This window comes from Castor canadensis, chromosome 4, assembly GCF_047511655.1.
Source record: "Castor canadensis chromosome 4, mCasCan1.hap1v2, whole genome shotgun sequence".
Taxonomy (NCBI): domain Eukaryota; kingdom Metazoa; phylum Chordata; class Mammalia; order Rodentia; family Castoridae; genus Castor; species Castor canadensis.
This window is the reverse complement of record NC_133389.1, coordinates 45,165,005-45,170,159: the sequence shown is the minus strand read 5'-3', so window position 1 is coordinate 45,170,159 and position 5,155 is coordinate 45,165,005. Positions and strand designations below refer to the sequence as shown.

The 5,155-nt window shown below is 33.6% G+C and overlaps 1 non-coding gene across 1 annotated transcript; it reads right to left on the bottom strand.

Moving 5' to 3' along the window:
• Window positions 1-4,308: 4,308 nt before the first annotated feature.
• Window positions 4,309-4,472, bottom strand: LOC141422719 (U1 spliceosomal RNA). Its single transcript, XR_012447466.1, has one exon. It is a non-coding gene; the product is annotated as a U1 spliceosomal RNA (small nuclear RNA).
• Between the last annotated feature and the right edge of the window lie 683 nt (window positions 4,473-5,155).

The window sequence follows — 5,155 nt, the reverse complement described above, 5'->3', positions numbered from 1 at the left end:
CTCCTACTGGTACCAGAATCCCCAGATAGGATCTCTTCTGCCCTCCTGTTCTCCATTTTTGTAAAACAAAAGAAAAAAAGAAAGAAAGAAAGAAAAAGATATTTTTGTTTCTATAAGTAGCTACACAGGGAGTTTCCTTATAACATTTCCATGTATATATATATATATGATAACCTGAATTTGTTCATTCCCTCAATTTTTCTCATTGTACCTTGGTCTCCTTCTTATGGTGATTTCAACAGGTTTAAAAATTCTATGTTCATTCTTATATTGGAAGTACATCAACCATATTCACCTTCTTAATTTCCTTCTTTTACCCTCCCTCTCTTGTATGTGACCTCCCCTTAGCATGACCCATTTTTCACAATATTGTTGTATTTGTATTAGGTCTATATTCCACATGTGAGAGAAAACATATGGCGTTTGACTTTCTGAACCTGGTTAACTTCTCTTAAGATGACGTTCTCCAGTTCCATCCATTTATCTGCAAATGACAAAACTTCATTCTACTTTATGACTGAATAAAATTTCGTTGTATATAGACTACCATGTTTTCTTTATCTATTCATCAATACTGAGGCATTTTGGTTGTTTCCATAATAGCTCAGCTATTGTGAAAAATGCTGCAGTAAACATGGGTGTGCAGGTCCCTTTATTATAACTTGACTTACATTACTTTGGATATGTTCTCAGGCATGGTATTGCTGAATCCTATGGCAGTACTATTTTTAGTTTTCTGTGGAAACTCTATATTGTTTTCCATAGTGGTTGTACTAATTTACATTCCCACCAACAGTGTATGAGCATTCCTTCCCACCCCCAATACTAGCCAATATTTGTTGTTTTCTGTTTTCTTGGTAGTCATTCTAAGAAGAGTGAGGTGAAATCCTAGCATTGTTTTCATTTGCACATCTTTATGGGCAAGGATGTCTAGAATTTCTTCATGCATACTTTGGTCATTTGGACTAATTATATAGTAATCTTCTTTATTATTCATGCTATAAAAATAGCAATCTATTTTGAATAATATAATATTAGCAATTTTTAATTAACTTTACATTGCTATTATCTTTTGTATTTTAACTTCCTCATCCATTCAACAAATACTCCTGATGAAATTTACCTTTTTCATTTACTTTTTTTAAATTAATATATAAAATAAAAATTGAACATATTTATATGATTCTTTGATACATATAGACACAATACAAAGTTTAAATAAAGCTATGAGCAAAGTTAGACATATATATCTCATTAATCATTTCTTATTTCTTTCTTTTACTTATTCTCCAAATGAATTGGCTTTATTATATAAATAAAAATTACCACAATTGTGACATACAACCCTAAGCTTTCAGATAATTGAAAACAGAACATACACAAGCAACATACATACACACAAAAGCATGAACAATGTATAAATACAGTATGTGTTCTGTATTTGAAATACTTTCTTTTTCTTTCTTTTATTTTTGTAATGGGTGGAGGCACATTATTTAAGATAGATACACAGGGAGTTTTTTTGTGGCACTTCCATTTATTTAAGTATTATAGCCTGAGTTGGTTCATCTCTATTTCTCTTCTTTCTATCTTAGTTCCTTTCTTATGGTGGTTTTAAGTGGTATAAAAATTCTATATTCATTCTTGTATACAGAGTACATCAACCATATTCACCTTCTTAACTTCCTTCTTTTACCCTCCCCTTTTCGTACATGACCTCCCCAAAATGTGACCTGTTTTTCATAATATTGCTCTATTTGTATTAGGTCTACATACAACCTATTCTCATTTCTTTATGGTACAAACATTCACAATCTTTTATTCTAGATTTTGGTTATCTACAGTCATCATATTGTTATCTAACTGCAACGAGTGCCATTGATCAATTTGTGCCCTTCCCTGCCCACCCGTATTCTCCCTAGCCTCTGCTAAGTTCCACTCTACTCTCAAGAGATATTGACAAATATTTCACTACACTAATTAACTACTAACAGAGATATTTTTTGTCAATGTTCCTTGAAGCTCATTCAGTTTCCTTAAAGCTGCTGTTTCAAATTATCAACCTATGTTTGTCCTTACTGGAATGTGTCAATTTTTTAGACTTTGTTTTGATTGTTAGATGAATTCATGTTTTCTAGAAAGTGCTTAATGTTTAGTGTGATGTCATCTGGGTGTTTCTTTGTGTCTGTCCTTTCAGAAACTCTTTTCAGGTTGCTTATTTTTCTTAGAATATAACCACTACTGATATTTTTATCACTAGATGGTTCCCTAAGATCAGGTTTTCTACGACTCTAGTGTTGGTATGTAATCATTGTTTTAAAACAAGACACTTCAAACAAGGTCGTTCCCAATCTGTAACTGGTGTTTTGTTCAGTGTGAATTGGGGAGGTATCTAAAAAGGGTATTCTATCATCCCAATGCTCTCCCTTGAGTATAGATACATACAGATGTTACATCTATAGTCACCCAGAGATGGTCACGTATCCAGAGATTCTTCTTATCTGTGGGGAGAATCACTATGACAAGATGAACTTCAGACTCCTCTACTTATATTTTCTGTGAAATTAAAAACAAAAACACAAACAAATCACTTATCAGTTATTATCTTTGAAACAGGATATTTTGGTACATTTTTAATTTGATCATAATATATCAAATTCCTTTTTACACTCTTCTTTCTTCAATCTATTCTGCTTTTGTTGTGTCTTCTGTGTTCCTTGAAAACACTTTTGAATTTAAATTTTCAATCATTTTTATATTTTTTATTTTTCTCCTCTCTATCCCTTCTCACTTTTTAAGCACTATCGTTGAAACTTATGATTTTATTTATTTTTTAAGTAAGTTTTTTATTAAAAAAATATATTTCATGATCTCATTTCTCACCAAGTTGTGAACAACAGCTTCAGTAAAATGGAAGAGAAACTGGCCCACAATATGGAAGCTAACAAAGAGAACCGAAAGGCACAAATGGCTGCCAAACTGGAGCATTTGTGAGAGAAGGATAAACAGGTGGAAGAAGAAAGAATCCAAAGATCCTGCTGCTGAGACTGAAGCTGACTAACTCGTTATGAACTGACTTTCTCCCCCTCCCCTTCCTAAAAATCCAAAGATTGTACTGGCCAGTATCATTTTAGTTTTTCCCTTGTGACAAATATTCTAGAAGCTGATAAAGTACTGTTTAGGTTGATTAAGACTGTAAGATATTGTTTCAGGGGATAAAGGGGAGAAGCTAAAAGTGTTTCTTATTCTTTTTCTAAAGTGTTGGTCTTTCTAATGTAACCTGTCTTTGCCTAATAGATTCACTATTAGATCTTTGTCACAGAGAGTTCCTCTTTATTATTATTTCTGTTATTATTTTTTAATTATTAGTATTGCTTCAGTAAGCTATGCTTTGCCATTTGTTTGTGTTTCCTGTGAATTACTTTAGAAAACTGATTACTGGTGTCAATAAGTGTGATTACCCTAGGCATAAGTTCTTCTTCCTTTCCCAGTGTATGGAATTTGTTTGTTTGCTTGCTTTTATTTGTTAATTGTTGTAGGCTCTCTCTGTACTGAGGATCAGCTTGAGGTATTCACTTAGTATCTTCTGTGTTCTTTTTTGAACTTGTGCCTCCTGCTAGGCACAGTGACTTGTCACTTCTTCCATATATATATAGTTGCTTTTGAATGTCCAGGTTTCAATATAGAAAGGGAAAACACAAAGATCTTATCTTCTCAAATACCCCTGGAAGTCAATTCTGCAAGAGGTGAAAATATTTACTTCATGGCTGCCACCTCATTTTTTGTACTTCTGTGATCTGAAGCAGCAATCAGTGATCAAAGCACAGATCCTTGATATTTGATAGATTTGGGTATTTTGCCTTCCCTTCTTACTGAAAACTATGCACCAGTTGCTCTAGGAAAAAGTCCATAGCTGCCTATCCTAGTCTTCTGGGTAAGAAATAGGTATCAGCAAGTGTGCTAAAGGCAGAGTTTACCTGAAATTAACCTTGGTTCGCCATTTCCCTAAGGCCTGCCTTTGAAACCTGTTAGACTTCACCAGACTCAAGAGGTTCAAAATAGTTAGATGAGAGTTTCTCTCAGTACAATTTTTATGTAGGTGGGGGACACAGATTTCTACTTTCCTGTCTTCCTATAATGTTCTTTCTTTATTTCCTCTTGTGAGCTATATGATGACCATTTATGAACATGAATTTCACTTATTTTCTTATTTTCTGGAATTTTAATGTATTAATCCTCAAGCATATTCTGCATTTAAGTTTCATATTATGTCTTCTGAATATTAATTTTTTTTTTTTTTTTTTTTTTTAGGGGAGAGCGCGAACGCAGTCCCCCACTACCACAAATTATGCAGTCGAGTTTCCCACATTTGGGGAAATCGCAGGGGTCAGCACATCCGGAGTGCAATGGATAAGCCTCGCCCTGGGAAAACCACCTTCGTGATCATGGTATCTCCCCTGCCAGGTAAGTATGAATATTAATTTTAATTACATAAAATACATAGTTAGGAAAGCAGAAAAACCCCAAATGTCTTCTTTTCTCAATTAGCATATTACCAAGACCATGCATTGAATAATCTTTTATTCTCTATTAGTTTTTTATGTCTGCTTCATGAATACCTTCTCACTCTAGTCTCCAGTTTTCTATCTTTCTAGACTTTGCCACTAGTAGAATTAACTTTTCCTCATTCAGTAAATCATACTTCAATCTATCAAGTTGCTCAGACAAAAATTGAGAATTATTTTGGCAGTTCGAAATGTTATGTTTACCCGTTTTTACTTTTTTGTTCCTATTCTTTTGTGATACTGCTTTCACACATCTACCATGAACACATGTACAAATCATTAGTATCTCTTCCCTAGTCTCTAGTAATTCTCCTCTAACTTGTTTCTTAGCTTTAAATTTTGTTTCTCTACTGGATTATCCATGAGCTCTCAAAGCCATATTCTTAAAAGAACAATCCAAACATGTTTCATCCTTGTTTGGAATATTTTTCAATTGCTTTCTTAGTTGCACTATGTTTTTTTCTTTAGGTTATTTTTGAGACAGAGGCTTGTAATATAAATCAACCTAGCCTAAAACTCTCCATCCTCCTGTCTGCCTCCGGAGGGTTGGGAATACAGATATGTACCTCCATGCCTTGCTTAGTTTGCAT